This window comes from Hyla sarda, chromosome 7 (genome assembly GCF_029499605.1).
Source record: "Hyla sarda isolate aHylSar1 chromosome 7, aHylSar1.hap1, whole genome shotgun sequence".
In the NCBI taxonomy this organism is placed as follows: Eukaryota; Metazoa; Chordata; class Amphibia; order Anura; family Hylidae; genus Hyla; species Hyla sarda.
The window spans coordinates 4371320-4388527 of NC_079195.1; the positions used below are offsets into that span (position 1 = coordinate 4371320).

Here is a 17208-nt window from a genome sequence, read left to right on the forward strand (position 1 = left end):
ATAACTTCATAGTGACAGGATAAGGATGGGACTCATTATGGGAGCCACCAAGAACGTAGACACACAATGGGGTAGATTCCAGAACAAGACTCATCCTTCTACAAATATCCAAAAACTTCCAAACTAGCGTTAAAACCCTTTGGTTTTAAGCTTTCAAATCTTAGATTTTCGTATTTTTCACCTTCGACATCTTGATCATGTAACTACCACTTCCCCAATCTTTTTTTTAATAACCTGTATGCCAACAAAAATGAAAAAAGGACCCTTATTGTGGGAAATTGGCTTGAGAGGGGATGCTTTATATTTTCTTTTTTTATATTGTACATATGTTCAGCCACTCTAGGTTAGATCAATGTATTGCTTATTGCAACTACGTAGCAAGACATATATATATATATATATATATATATATATATATATATATATATATATATATATATATCACCCCTTTGGTATTATATGTTGTTTACCATTAATTATTATCTCTACATTGTCTAATCTATTTTTTTTTTTTTGCAACTAGAATGATAAAGATTTCCCAAAATTATTGAATACATTTGTGTGTCGCTGTACGGGCGTTGTAAGTATATGTGTTGTTTTGTGTCTATTGTGTCACTCTTTAATGATGATGACCTGTATCAAATGGCAGAAAGTTCTTTTGCTTATTGTTCTGAGCCCCGAGGGATTTCTTCACTGGAATCAAAGCCCCGAGGGGTTTTCTCATTGGAATCAGAGTCCTGAGGGGTTTCCTCATTAGAATCAGAGCCCCAGGGGGTTTCCTCATTAGAATCAGAGCCCCAGGGGGTTTCCTCATTAGAATCAGAGTCCTCAGGGGTTTCCTCATTGGAATCAGAGCCCAAGGGGGTTTCCTCATTAGAATCAGAGCCCCGGGGGGTTTCCTCATCCTCTTTGGTATTTCTGACCCCAGTAATAATACAGTCTGCAGCGCTATTCATGTTGTCAGAAATACCAGAACCCCAAAGATTTCCCATATCTGTAGACTGACCCAACATGGCTGTTATACCTCTGTGATCTGGTGTGAACTAGGTCTAATAAAAGCCCCATAATCCTCCTATATTGTCCTTAGCACAGGGACCTCCTCTTCTCCTGATCAGTAGATGAATGAGAGAAGAAAGTGCGGGGGGTGAAGGTCCTGTATTCCTGCTGTCAGTCATCTATACATTTCTCCTATAGAGAATGCTGGAAATACTAATGTTCACTCTATATGAAACTCTTATATAACTGGAGAAATAATCTCAAAGCCTCTCTTTCACAGAATTTGTGTACTTATACGCTCATTAAAATAAGAGTTGGAGCAACACGTTTTATACATCAGAGAAATAACTTTTTTTTTCTGTATTAGAAAGAGTGGATCATATACATGGGGGAGGGGACTGGCATGTTCATTGTAGTTACTCTATGAATTATGATTCTGCAGGTTCGTTCTGGCAGGACTTGTGGAGAAGTTTATGAAGGTGTGGCGCGGGTATTTGTAAGTAATATGACTTTCTGTTTTCCTAGTATACTGTGTAAGGACATATGGTATATAGGTGTACACCAGAACAACAACCTCTGCTCGGACATGTAATAATCTATCTACACTATAATAGGGGTCCCCCATAAGTTACTTAAAACAAAATAAGCCCATTGTTCTTAAAGGAGAACTCCAGCAAAATTATTTTCTTACTGCTATAAGCCCGGGCTGCAATAATCGATATATATATATATATATATATATATATATATATATATATATATATATATATATATATATATATATATATAAAACTCAATGTGTATGTGTAAGTATGTTCCAGCATCACGTCCAAACGGCTAAAGATATTAACATGAAACTTGGTCACATGTTACTTATATTTAAACAACAAACATAGGATAGGTGATTTAACCCTTACTCTCCCCCATTTGCCAGGGGCGGGTTTTTGGTTTAAAGTCCCATACAAGTCTATGGGAAATATATGTTACTGCATAACTTCCAAACGGCTGGAGATATTTCGATAATACTTGATCACATGTTACTTATATGTCCACTAAAAAGATAGGATAGTTAATTTAACCCTTAACTACCCCCATTTGTGAGGGTCAGGGTTTTTGTTTAAAGTCCCATGTAAATCAATGGGAAATGTATGTTCCCACATAACTTCTGTACGGCTGGAGATATTTCAATACCTGGTACACATATTACTTATATGTCAAATAAAAAGATATAATAGTTAAATGAACCCTTACTTACACCCTTATAGAAAAGATGGGTTTTTGTTTCAAGTCCCATGCAAGTATATGGGACTTCCAGTACCTTACTCCACAAGCTCCGTTCTGCTTCTCCTGGTGAATGTGTCAATCCGTCTTGCAAGCCACACCCTTCTCACAAAGACACGGCCATATTTTAAGCCCCCACCCCTTTTATTATCTACTCTTTTTGTGCATCCTTCTGGCTTGCAAATCACGCCCAGTCCCACAAAGCCACACCCCCTTCTATTTTCAGCTTACAATATCTTCATCACAAATCAGTCCCACCTGAGGACAGGATATGAGGATGGGACATAAGGACAGCATATGAGGTTGGGATATGATGATGGGATATAAGGACAGTATATGAGGTCGGATATGAAGGCGGGATGTGAGGACGGGATATGAGGTCAGAATATAAGGTCTAGATAGGAGGACGGGATATGAGGATGGGATATGAGGACGGAATATGAGGATGAGATAGGAGGTCAGGATAGGAGGACGGGATAGGAGGACGGGATAGGAAGACGGGGTATGAGGTCGAGATAGGATGACGGGATAGGAGGATGGGATATGAGGTCGGGATAGGAGGTCGGGATAGGAGGTCGGGATAGGAGGTCGGGATAGGAGGACGGGATATGAGGTCGAGATAGGACGACAGGATATGAGGTTGAGGTAGGAGGTCGGGATATGAGGACGGGATAGGAGGATTGCATATGAGGCCGATATATGCGGACGGGATAGGAGGTCAGGATATGTGGTCAAGATCGGAGGACGGCTTGTGAGGACGGGAAATGAGGTCGAGATAGGAGGTTGGGAAATGAGGTCGAGATAGGAGATCGGGATACGAGGTTGCGATATGAGGACGGAATATGAGGACAGAATATGAGGACGGGATAGGAGGATGGGATAGGAGGACGGGATAGGAGGACGGGATAGGAGAGTCGGGATATGAGGACGGAATATGAGGTGGGGATATGAGGACGGGATATGAGGTCGGGATATGAGGACGGGATATGAGGTTGAGATATGAGGACGGGATATGGGGTTGGGATATGACAACAATATATGAGGACTGGATATGAAGTCAAAAGCTTCCTCCTTTGTTGATTTTCCTCCCCAAAAAGGATCAGGAAGGAAAAATCAGGCAACGCCGGGTACTCAGCTAGTAAAAAAAATAAAGTTTGACTTATCTTCTTCCACTCCACTGGTGCTGCTGAAATCGATCTCCTTCCCTCTGGCCCCTGGTTTTCCTACGGCTTTTAGTGCCCAATGTTTGCCCAGTGCCACTCAGCTAATCTCCGGCTGCTGTGGTATCCGGCCTCGGATGGTGATAGGCTTAGCCGCAGTGTCAGGTAAAGGCCCCGGTCTTCTTCCTGATGCCCTGTTTCCTGATGAGTGGAGAGAAGGAACAGTCCTGTGTTCTGATGTTGGATCATTACTTTTAGTCCTCAGCAACCCGGGTAATGTCAGGCTTCTGCTACTCGGTATATATCGGGCTGAGAATTAAAAAAATCTGATAAATAATTAAATGAATAAAACATACATAAATAAACTTATGGAGTTAACCCTAATTTCATTCTCAGCCAGATACCAACCAAGCAGTAACAGCCTGACTTCACCAGGGTGGGTGAGGACCATTGTTACTGGCCCTCCCTAGCCTAAATAATGCCAGCCTTTTACAGCCTAGGCCCAGGAGTGCCATTTTTGATGCTCCGGTCCTGTTGGTATCGGCTCCTTCCGTTACCGCTCTGTCGGTGGGTTCCGGGGTGATAATTGGAAGAAACCACTAGCTGGTTTTGGGGCTATTGCTAAGCCCTGACTTAGTAATGGACTCCGTCTAAGAGATTGCTTCCACTACTAAGCCTGTAAAATCAATTTTTAAACAACATATTTAACCCCTTAAGGACTAGGGGTTTTAGCGTTTTTGCACTTTCTTTTTTCCTACTCAAAGATCAGACCCCTTTCAGTTTTGCACCTAAAGACCCATATGACTGCTTTTTTTTTGAGCCACTAATTCTACTTTGTAATGACATCAGTTATTTTACCCAAAAATCTATGGCGAAACAAAAAAAAAAATCACTGTGCAACAAAATAAAAATAAAAAAAATAATTTGTCAATTTTGTGGGCTTCCGTTTCTACCCAGTAAATTTTTTGGTAAAAATAACACATTTTCTTTATTCTGTAGGTCCATATGATTAAAATGAACCCCTATTATATAGGTTGGATTTTGTCGTACTTCTTAAAAAAATCATAACTACATGCACGAAAATTAATACGTTAAAAAATGTCCTCTTCTGACCCCTATAACTTTAAATTTTTCCGCATTCTGGGCGGTGTTAGGGCTCATTTTTTGCACCGTCATCTGAAGTTTTTATTGGTACAATTTTTTTTTGATCAGACTTTTTGATCACTTGTTATTCATTTTTTTTTGGTATAAAAAGTGACCAAAAGTACGCTATTTTGGACTTTGGATTTTGTTTGCGCATACGTCATTGACCATGCGGTTTAATTAACCTTATATTTTTATAGTTCGGACACTTAGGATGCTTATGTTTATATCTATTTTTATTTACACAGTTTTTTTTTATTGGAAAGGGGGTGGGTTCAAACTTTTATTAGGGAAAGGGTTAAATCATCTTAATAGGGGACTATAACATGCATTACACTGATTGCCCACACTGATCAATGCTATGCCATAGCATAGCATTGATCAGTGTTTTTGGCGCTTAACTGGATCTCGGGCACAGAGCAGTCATTCAGCGATTAGACAGAGAGGAGGCAGGTAGGGATCCTCCTCGTGTCCGTACAGCTGATCGGGACACCGCGGTTTCACCACGGTGGTCACGATCAGCCTGACTGAGCTTCCAGAAATGCTTTTTTTTTTTTTTACTTTAGATGCAGCGATCAACTTTGATCCGCACATCTAAAGAGTTAATAACGAACATCACCGCGATTGGTGATGTCCAGTTTTAGCCCCGGGTCCCTGCTACCATTAGCCTCCGGGACCGACCTGATATGACGCGGGGTCACCACGTGACCCCGCAATATATCACAAGAGCGGGCGTCCCCAAGAGGTTAAAAAACAAAAGAAAAGAAAATAAAACATTTCCTTATATCTGATGTAATCCTCAGCAAAAAATGGGTTAGTACATTTTCTCCCCAGGGGAGAGCACCCTTGGCATACATGAAGGAATGTGTTCTCTAGCTGTTGGTAAACTACAAGCCCCAGTATTCTTCGACAGCCAAAGGCTGAAAAGGTTGGGAGTTGTAGTGTCTCTACGGCTGGAGGCTCATTGTTTTGGAACACGGTGCCAAAAAGGGTCTGTTCCCATTATATATTTGTAACGTGCCTTTTTAAAATACAAATGCATGCTTAAATGCATAATGTGAACAGAGCCTCACATACCCCCCTTATTTCTGCTGTAGCTCCGCCACTAATGATGTCATCTCTAGAGGCGGGGCTACACAGGACCAGGCCGGAACATGAACTAGGAGGGTAGGTAAACTTTTGCTCACCATATAAAGTATACAGCCATCTATAGAGTGTAATTTAACTCTATCATTGCTGGACCAGCACATAGCGCTTAGCCCAGCAAGGCTGTAAGCCAGGGATCCATACAGATCTTTATTTTTTTTACTGTACATTCTTGTTGGGCTGGAGATATACACTGTATACATCCTGCCCAGCATGAGCTGTACCTGTGGCTGTATAGCTACAGGCACAGCTCAGCCCTCACTAAGAGCAGGGACTCCTATCAGTATAGTGACTGAAGTCTGGACTCATGTATAATATACAGCGGTGAAATATGCAGCAGTGGATACTGTACAGCCAGTGGAGGTAAGTATTGATGATTGGAAAAAACTGTTGCAGTTTTTCTGGTGTTTTTTTCAGGTGAAAAAAAAAAGGCATAAAAACAAAACAAGTAAATCCTAGCCACACTGAACACTCTCTCTGCTGATGCCCATGTTGCCACCCTCTTGGCTCTGCTCCTTTGGTCCCACCCCTTATTCGCACCCATTTTTAGTACTGTTAATGAATATAAGTTAGACAGATCAATATTCCCACATACAGCCACCATATAGAAGTAGATATTAGCTCTTCACAGGCTTTACAGACCACATCAGTGATTACCGTCATGTAGGCACTCACAGGTGATGTCTTTTTTGTTCAGACTCATTCACTTTTCTATTTCTTCCTCATTTTGCCCGGACCATGAAATATTCTGCAGCCCCAGCCTCATTCCAGCCCCATCCCCATCTCTATACAAACTATCTATGTGTATTGCTCCATACACTAATAGTGCCCACTTTGTTTCCCCATATAGCCGACCCCTCACATTGTCCGCTCACATTGCCTCCATGTTCTGCGAGCCCGATGTGATTCTTCCTCCATCCTTATCTGACTCGTCAATGTGAACTTTTATTTGAGAGGAAATATAAGCGGCTATGATCGGCTATGATTGGCTGCCAATGCCTGAGCTGAAAATTACAGTGGTCCCTTAACATACGATGGTAATCCATTCCAAACGGACCATCGTTTGTTGAAACCAAAAGGAGTAACCTGGCAGAGTCACTGGTAGAGAAGGATCTGGGTGACTTGTGGATCGCAGACTACAGAATAGCACAATGTCAGGCTGCTGCTTCCAAAGCCGGCAGGATATTGTCATGTATAAAAAGAGGCATGGACTCAAGGGACAGGGACATAATACTCCCCCTTTATAAAGCATTGGTACGGCCTCACCTGGAATATGCTGTTCAGTTTTGGTCGCCTGTTCATAAAAGGGACACTGTGGAGCTGGAAAGGGTGCAGAGACGTGCGACTAAACTAATATGGGGCATGGAACATCTTAGCTATGAGGAGCGATTAAAGGAGTTACAATTGTTTAGTCTTGAGAAGAGACGTTTAAGGGGGGATATGATAAACGTATATAAGTATATTAATGGCCCATACAAAAAATATGGAGAAAAACTGTTCCAGGTTAAACCCCCCCCAAAGGACGAGGGGGCACTCCCTCCGTCTGGAGAAGAAAAAGTTTAGTCTCAAGGGGCGACACGCCTTCTTTACCGTGAGGACTGTGAACTTATGGAACGGTCTGCCTCAGGAACTGGTCACAGCAGGAACAATTAACAGCTTTAAAACAGGATTAGATACATTCCTGGAACAAAATAACATTAATGCCTATGAAGAAATATAAAATCCCATCCCTTCCCCAATATCGTGCCACACCCCTACCCTTCAATTCCCTGGTTGAACTTGATGGACGTATGTCTTTTTTCAACCATACTAACTATGTAACTATGTAACTATGTATGTTGAGGGATCCGTGCAATGTAAAGTACTGTATAGGACAGTGGTCTACAACCTGCGGACCTCCAGATGTTGCAAAACTACACACCCAGCATGCCCGGACAGCCGTTGGCTATCCGGGCATGCTGGGTGTTGTAGTTCTGCAACATCTGGAGGTCCGCAGGATGTAGACTACAGTTAGAGGAAGTTGTACTCACCTGTCCCCACCGCTCCGGACCGTCTCGGCTCTTCACCGCTGCCCGGGATGTCGCCGTCCATCGCTGTCGCCGTGTCCCCGACGCACCGGCAAGGCCTCTGCTTCCCCGGCAACCATCACCGCCATCACGTCGCTACGCGTGCCGCTCCTATTGGATTATGGGACAGCGTGCGCAGCAACGTGATGACCTCGATGGAGAGCACCGACGATGCAGGGGATCCTGAAGAGGAGGCGCCGGAGCCCCGAGGACAGGTGAGTGACCATCACCGGAACTCACGGGGCACCGTAAACGGCTATCCGGCGGCAGCTGAAGCAGTCAGCGCTGTGGGATAGCCGTTTATGCAATGGCCCCGACATAAAAAAGCATTGTATGTTGATGCTGCCTCTGAGAGGCCATCGCATGTTGACATTATCGTATGTCGGGGCCATCGTAGATCGATGGGTCACTGTCCACTGTTTCCAAAAGCTGCCCCTCTACTGCATTGGGAAATCACTCCCCAGCCTTTTTCTGTTGCTGGTACAGGTGGGTCCAACAGGTGTAAGGTTGAATTTTACTGCATTGCAGAAAGTGTCCCCCTCACCGATCACTCAACAGTGCCCCCCTACAAACTTTGTATCTGTACAGAGATTAGCTGGTGACTGGTTCATTCACATTTATGTGCAGTTCCCTATTTATATATGATTACTGCACCATTTATAGAGGAGATGGATAATTCTGGCTTGCTAAGCATATAAAACAACAACCTAGACTTACCTATTGCTCCCGCTGTCTCCTGGTATCACATTGGCTGCTGGTGGTTGATACGTCTCATTGCTGATCAGCTAATCGCTGTCTGCAGCGAAATCCCACCTTGGCCACCTATAGGCTAAGCGGCAATGTGACATATTGGTCCCCGGCACTGGTCTTCTTGGTGCCTGAGCTCAATATGTCACACTGCAGCTTAGTCTATCACCGGCTGTGGTGAGATATTCCTGGGGCGAGGGATTAGCTGATTAGCAACCAGTAAGAAGACAGCACCGGAGGACTGGAGCGAAGATAACAAGGCAGTGACAGGTTGGTCCAGGTGGTTGGTTTATATGTCAGCAGCCCGTTGAGGATGATCATTGCTTTTTCAAATAACTGTGTATGGTAGGCATCTACCAACAAAAAAGGGACAGTGTAATTAAAAAACAATACTCAATCTGCTAGCTCAGTGTGTTTTTAAACCCTTAACGATGCAGGATGTATATTTACATCCAGTGCCAGCTCCCGATATGTGAAGCGCACTTAGGGGCTGAGCGTGCTTCATACCTGGAAGGTCCCGGATGCTATCAGCAACAAGGACCCGCAGCAAATAGCCGATCAGGCTGATGTCCCGTATTAACCCTTTAGATGCCGCGATCAAAGTTGATTGTGGCGTCTAAAACGGGAGAATACTGTTGCTGGTTAGCTCAGTTGGCTGTTTGGGACGCTGCAGTTAAATTGTGGCGTCCCGAACAGCTGAGAGGGCAGCGAGAGCGTGCTTACCTTCCATCCTGCTGTCAGACCGTTGTTCTGCTGCTCCATGCCTGAGATCCAGGGTGGAGCAGCAGAGCACCGATAACACTGATCAATGCTATGCTATGGCATAGCATTGTTCAGTGTATGCAATTAGAAGATTACATGTAATAGTCTTCTATGGGGAGAAAAGTTAAAAAGTTAATACATGTGATTTAACCTCTTCATTAATAAAAGTTTGAATCACTCCCCTTTCCCCCCAAAAAATGTAAATAAAAATAAACATATGTGGTATTGCAGTGTGCGTACTATGTCCGAACTATAAAAATATAATGTTAATTAAACCGCACAGTCAATGGTGTACACGTAAAAAAAATTCAAAAGCCCAAAATTACGTATTTTTGGTCACTTTGAATACCCTATAATTCCATATAAACAAAAATGATACCGAAAAAAACTTCAGACGACTGCACAAAAAATTTCCCCTCATACCGCCCCGTATATGGAAAAATAAAAAAGTTATAGGGGTCAGAATTTTACACATACTAATTTGGGTGCATGTAGTTATAATTTTTTTAAAGTATTAAAATAAAATAGAACCTATAAAAATTAGGTATCCTTGTAACCGTATGGACCGACAGAATAAAGATATGGTGTCATTTTTACCAAAAAGTGCACTGCATAGAATTGGAAGCCCCCAAATTTACAAAATAGCATTTTTTTTTCTAATTTTGCCACACAGATATTTTTTTCTTCTTTTTCCATACATTTTGTAGTGCAATGATTGGTGTCATTATAAATTACAATTGGTGGCGCAAAAAATAAGCCCTCATATGGGTCTGTATGTGCAAAATTGAAAGTGTTATGATTTTTAGAAGGTGACGAGGAAGAAACGAAAGTGCACTGATCTCTCTCTGTCTGCTGCTCTAACTGCTACCCTGGGACCAACTTGTGAGCCTTTACCTGTGTAAAAACTGACCTCCACCCTTGCTGTCTCCTATTGGCCTTAGAGCTGATTGACACTTAAACCAGCAAATCATAAGATGACCTGGGTTATCATGTGATATGCTTGTCACCCTAACATCATGCCAGTGCCCCCTGCTCCTCCCACTTCCTCTGGGTGCCAAAACGCTGTTCTTTTCATGAGTTTTTGAGCTTTTACTCTTTAGCATAATAAATCTATTGAACATGAAGTTTGGGATGTGTTTCCATAACCCTAATCTTTACTTCTCTACAATTTTATATATTTGCCTTTTGGAGGCGCCTTGGTTCATGTTATTGCCCTGTATTATACAGACATGGGGGAGATTTATCAAAATCTGTGTAGAGGAAAAGTTTACCAATTGCTCATAGCAACCAATCAGATCATGTTTTTAATTTTTCAGAAGCCTTTAAAAAAATTAAAGTCACAATCTGATTGTAATGGTCAACTGCACCACTCTTTCTCTAAAAAGGTCTCCCTCAATGTCCATAACACCCTATAGTAAAGAATGTGTCTTCTTTTTCTCCAATAACAGGCTTGTGCTGGATGTGACCCTGCAGGAATACTTGACGCAGGCGACCCCGCTGTAATTGTAAGTGAATATAGATAGCAACTAGGGATGAGCGAATCGAATCTGACAAATGCAAATTCGTTTTGAATTTCAGGAAATTTTACATTTGCAACAAATGCGAATATCGCCACAATACGAATATTGCGCAAATTGCTTCATTAAACTCCATTTAGTGCGGTCCGGGCATCTAAAATGGCGGATCCACACGTTAGGACATGGGGCAAGGAACTCTGGGAAGGGAAGGCGGGTGGGTGGAATGACCCTGAATCACATGCTGGATGTAGCCTATGAGTAGCCAGCCACCCCTGTGATGTCACAGTCCTAATTGGCAGACATCTTGCGGCCAGTCACATCAGCGTTCTATCACAGAGAGAGAGGGACATACAGCAGTGTTTGTCACACAGAAAAGCTTTTTTACAACAGCGATTCACCTCCCAGTTGCATCAGCGTTCTATTGCAGAGAGAGAGATAGAGGGACAGAGAGCAGTGTGTTGAACAGTAAAGCTTTTTTACAGCAGCGTTTCTCCTCAAGTCCAAATCCAGCATAGAAGCCCTGATAGGGAAGGGATAGATTTTGAGAGAGAAAGTACAGCAGTGATTCACCTCAAGCCCAAATTTGTCCCTGTTAAAGTCTGATGGGCCTACATACTGTGAAAGGCCAGCCAAACGTACACACCTGTTGGTGTTGTAGACAAATACTGTTACGCGTACTGGAGCACATTCTACTGCCCTCATAATTTCATACTGCATACGTACATCTCAGTGGTGTACCATTTTGATCCTGATAGTCTAAAGGGCCTAGTTACTGTAAAAGGCCAGCCAAAAGAGGTTGCAGCAGACGAGGGGCGAGTGGCAGCAGGAGTCACAGCGAGAGGCCTGAGCTCCCGGTATCGATTGGTTAACACGGTCATCCACTTCATCACAAGTGACATCTAATACCTGCAGTCAACAGTTGGTGGGTTCCTCAGACACAACCCTCATTTGGCATGGCCCGGGAGCAGTCCCTGTCCTCCAATTGCCTCTGTCCTATCCTGTTCCCACCCCCATAGAAGTATCCTATGCTGTGGGTTCAGCTCCACTTTTTAGTAAGTACGATCTAATAGAGGACAGTCAGCATCCAAGCCAAAAAGTGGAGGAGACATTCCCTGCTTCCTTCACTAAGTGGGCAAGTAGTGATGAGGAGAGTGGCATGGTAGGTGGTGTTGGGAGCGTTCAGGCTCCTGAAGCACACACTGTGGCGGAACCTGAGGAGGACATCAGTGATGTGCTGATACAACTTGATGATGATGAAGCCAAACGCACATGGGAGCAATGTGCAGAAGAGGCTTCATCATCAGGAAAAGAGAGTGACAGGTTGCCCGTGAGGCAGCAGTTGAGACAGCAAGGTGGTAGCATGATTGGGAGTCAGCATGGTGGCAGCATTGGGAAGTCTGGAGCCAAACATACCTGGGGTAGACCACCTGGTTCACGGCAGTCTGCCTACCCGGGAGGTAGTGGAACAGGGTTCCCTGGAGTTGGCGGCAGTTGCAGTCAGTCAGTGCAGACTGTTGGGGGGAATATCCGCTTCTCTGCAGTGTTTTTTATCAAGTATCCAGAGGATGTTAACATGGCCACATGCAATTTAAAAAAATATCTTTAATCTTTTAAATTATGTGGCCCTTTGGTCTGGTAAGGCTGCTGCCACCTCCAGGTTGTGTCATTCTGTGACCATGTGGTATACTCTTGTTGCTGCCACCTCCAGGCTTGGTCATTCTTCCACATTTTGGTATCCTCATGCTGGTGCCACCTCCAGGCTGTATCATTTTGCCACCATGTGGTATCCTCATGCTGCTGGGAGATTGCCTGAAAAAATTTATGGTAGCACTAGCTACCATAAATCTTCAATTTAAAGTACAAAAAAGTTTTTAATCTTAGGAATTGTGAGTCCCTATGGTCTCATCATTCTGCTGGGACATTACCTAAACATTTTTATGGTAGCACTAGCTACCATAAATAGAGATGAGCGAATTTCTGAATTTCGATTAAAAATGGCTATTTCTGTCCAACAGAGAGGCTCAATAGGGGTGTAGAACACTTTGCCTTTTCCTAACACGCATAGGGAGTGTGTTGTGTTATTGAACTAATACTGTTATTCAGTATGACATGCAGATTACAAACATCGCCATTAGAATCCCTGCCACAGAGCGTCTGGATCTGGCAGATTTTTTTATGTCGTTATTTTTATTTAATTTAATTAGAATTTAATTAAATGTTTTGATGACTCATTCTGGTGAGTATTGAGCTGGCAGTCCTCCACCAGGTGAGATACCACTTGTTCCAGCCCCTGCCTCTCAGCCCCCCCCCCCTAACTGTGAAAGTGCGAATGTTTCATTTAATCAGTTATGATTCATTGTTATCGCTCCAAGCTGTTTCATTGGATTCTTGTGATAATTCCACAGGTAATATGATGTCGACGACCATAGGGCCTCAGTCTTGAAAGTATTACATTGATTTTTTTTTTAAATTAAGATTTATATTAGATTCCCAAGTTTAATGTACCGGTGTTTACTTTGAACTAATACTGTATGACCACAAAACCAAATCTAACAAGGAGTCACATGGCAGCACAATGACAGAGCCTAGAGGTGGCAGCAGCATGAGGAGACCATAATCTGGCAGAATGACACAGCCTGGAATTGGCGTCAGCAAGAGGAGACCATATAGTGGCTGAATTACACAACCCGGAGTTGGTGGCAGCATGAGCAGACAATAGGGCTTCACAATCCCTAAGATTAAAAGATGAATTTTCAAATTTAAATTAAAGATTTATGTTAGCTAGTGCTATCATAAAAACTTTTAGGTAATGTCCCAGGCCCAGCAACATAAGTAAACCGTATAGTGGCTAAATGACACAGCCTGGAGGTAGCGGAAGCATGAAGAGACCATATAGTGGCTGAATGGCACAGCCTGAAGTTGGCGACAGCATGAGTAGAACATATAGAGGCTGAATGACACAGCTTTGAGGTGGCGGCAGCATGAGGAGACCATATAGTGGCTGAATGACACAGCCTGGAGGTGGCGGCAGCATGAGGAGACCATATAGTGGCTGAATGGCACAGCCTGGAGGTGGCAGCAGCATGAAGAGAACATATAGTGGCTGAATGGCACAGCGTGTAGGTGACGGACGCATGAGGAGAACATGTGTTGGCAGAATGAGACAGCCTGGAGGTGGCAGCAGCAACATCAGGAGTCCTGAAAGTGACCCGGTGACAGAGTGGTGCGGTGGGTGGCAATACCAGTACCTGGTGATGAAGGTGGGTAAAAAAAAGGTCTGATGCAGAGGAATGTTTGTAACTGGGGAGCAGCACCTTAAATCTGTTTGGTACTATCCATATTAGTAAAGTGTTGGTAAGGCACCACGGTCAATCTACTCTGATGCATCCGGCATTAGTGGTTAGAAATCCTGGCTGATCCATGCCTGATTCATCTTCACAAAGTTCAGTCTCTCCGCATTTTTCATGGACAGACGAGTTCTCCTTGGAGTGACTATGGGACACGGTGGAGGATGAGGAGGTGCAGTCGCCCACTGTCACAGGATCAATGGCCTGAGAGAGTGGAGGAGGATGCGGCGTGACTTGTTCAAGTTGCTGTTGTGGCTGTGCAGGAACCACATTAACCCAGTGGGCCGTAAAGGACATGTATTATCCCTGACCATAGTTACAGCTCCACACGTCTGCGCTGCCGTGCACTTTTTGTACACTTTGGTAGAGTAGGGTGGTGGGTGTTAATGCAGTACCCAGTGACAAAGGTGGGTGAAAGAAGGAGAACTTGGCATCAGATGAAAACGGTGAAGTGTTGGTATGCACAAGTACGTATTGAGGATATGCATTACGTAAAACGTAACTTTTAACATTATTCTTAGGATAAAATAAGTATTGATGTGATGCAAAGACCTCTAAAAGATGGAAGGGAACTACGTAAGGTCCATTGTAACAGGTGGAGGTAAAAACTTCCCCTGTAAAGCCCTACTCTCACACTATTAATTCCTTTATTGGCTAGTGTTACTCGTCCTAAAACTGGCAGCCCCACACAGGAAACTCTCTATTTCCACCTAAAAACTCTGGAAAATGGCAGTGTTTGTAGGTGGAAATAGGGAGAGGATCCTGAGAGGGACTGCCCTTTTTAAGACAAATAACACTTGCCCAGAAGGGAATTAATAGGGCAAGAGAAGTGCCTTACAGGGGAAGTTTTTACTCCCACCTGTTACAATGGACCATAAGTTGTTCCTTTCCACCTTTTAGAGGTCTTTGCATCACATCAATACTTGGTGTTTGTGGCACATGGTGTTTTTTGCACACCTTTCCTTTTGTTAGATTTTAAAAAAAAATTGGGTCCATATATTTTATCCTAAGAAAAGTTAAGTTTTAGCCAATGCATATCCTCAATACTTACTCGTGGTCTAATGCAGAGAAATTTCTGTAACTGGGGACCAGCACCTTAATTATGTTTTGCAGTATCCATGGCAGCACAATGAGAGAGCCTGGAGGTGGTAGCATCATCATGAGGAGACCATATGGTGGCACAATAACAGAGCCTGGAGGTGGCAGCATCAGCATGAGGACACCAAAGAGCAGCACAATGAGAGAGCCTGGAGGTGGTAGCATCAGCATGAGGAGACCATATGGCCGCACAATGACAGAGCCTGGAGGTGGGAGCATCAGCATGAGGAAACCATATAGCAGCACAATGAGAGAGCCTGGAGGTGACAGCATCAGCATGAGGAGACCATATGGCGGCACAATGACAGAGCCTGGAGGTGACAGCAGCAGCATGAGGGCCTTGCCAACTGAGGGTTGAGTCTGAGGAACCCACCAACTGTCCGATGTCACTTGGGATGAAGTGGATGACCGAGTGAACCAATCATGGCTGCTAGGTTGCTAGTTGAGACACGTCCACCAGCTGACACTAGGAGCTCAGACCTCTCGCTGCGACTCCTGCTGCCCCACGCCCCTAGTCTTCTGCGACCTCTGCCTGCGCCTTTTTAATTTAGGCCTCTACAACTCCTCTGTGCATGTCCTGGCACTTCTTTGCCTGACATACTTAGTGCGTATATGAGGGGAGTACAATACACTTCACTATGCTTAAAACAGCAGCAGGTGTGTATTTTTGGCTGGCCTTTTACAGTAACTAGGCCCTTAAGACTTTATCAGGAACAAAATGGTACAACACTTAGATCTACGTATGTGGTGTGCGGTTATGAGGGCAGTAGAATGTGCTCCACTACGCTTAACAGTATTTCTCTAGAATAGCAGCAGGTGTGTACTTTTGGCTGTCCTTTCACAGTATCTAGGCCCTTGCCAGATTAAAAGATACAAAATAGTACACTTCTTAGATGTGGGTATGTGATATGCACTTATGAGGGCAGAAACATGCGCTACAGTATGCTTAAAAAAACGTATTTTCGCACTCCAGCAGTACTTGCATACTAAACCCAAAATTGCACTCTCTCACAGACTATTAGGAATGGACTGTTGGGTATGGATTATACCATCTACAGACTAGTATGACCAGCAGACAATTTATGGTGGAACAAAGAGGGCAGAAAAATGCACTACAGTACGCCTAAATGTATTGGAGTAAAACACCAGCCGGTGATTACTTTTGCCTGGACTTTCACAGTATCTAGGCCCTTGACAGATTAACAGGCACAAAATAGTACGGTACTTAGGTGTATATATGTGTTATGCACTTATGAGGGCAGAAAAATGTGCTACAGTACACTTAAAAAAACAACTTAGTTTTGCACATCACCAGCAGTACATACTGTCCCTCATAGACGTCTGACAGGTCAGTTAAGGTCTTTGGGTTTGGAAATTTTAGTTTGTAACTGGATTGAACACTGGCTCATGGATCGTACCCAGAGAGTGGTGGTCAATGATTCGTACTCTGATTGGTCCCCGGTAATTAGTGGTGTACCTCAAGGTTATGTACTGGGCCCGCTGTTGTTTAATTTATTTATCAATGATATAGAGGATGGTATTAACAGCTCTGTTTCTATCTTTGCAGATGACACCAAGCTTTGTAGCACGGTGCAGTCTATAGAGGATGTGTATAGGTTACAAGATGACTTGGATAGACTAAGTGTCTGGGCATCCACTTGGCAAATGAGGTTCAATGTGGATAAATGTAAAGTTATGCATCTGGGTACTAATAACCTGCAGCATCGTATGTCTTAGGGGGGATTAAACTGGCAGAGTCACTGGTAGAGAAGGATCTGGGTGTACTTGTAGATCACAGACTACAGAATAGCACAATGTCAGGCTGCTGCTTCCAAAGCCGGCAGGATATTGTCATGTATAAAAAGAGGCATGGACTCAAGGGACAGGGACATAATACTCCCCCTTTATAAATCATTGGTACGGCCTTACCTGGAATATGCTGTTC

The 17208-nt window shown here is 43.6% G+C and overlaps 1 long non-coding RNA gene across 1 annotated transcript in view; it reads left to right on the top strand.

Annotated features, from left to right (window-relative positions):
- The first annotated feature begins 1479 nt into the window (after positions 1–1479).
- The window catches only part of LOC130282367 (uncharacterized), a 45621-nt gene continuing 29892 nt past the window's right edge, over positions 1480–17208 (top strand). The window contains exons 1-2 of the long non-coding RNA XR_008846362.1: positions 1480–1492; positions 10750–10806. This is a non-coding gene — a long non-coding RNA (uncharacterized LOC130282367). The remainder of the gene's footprint in view (positions 1493–10749; positions 10807–17208) is intronic.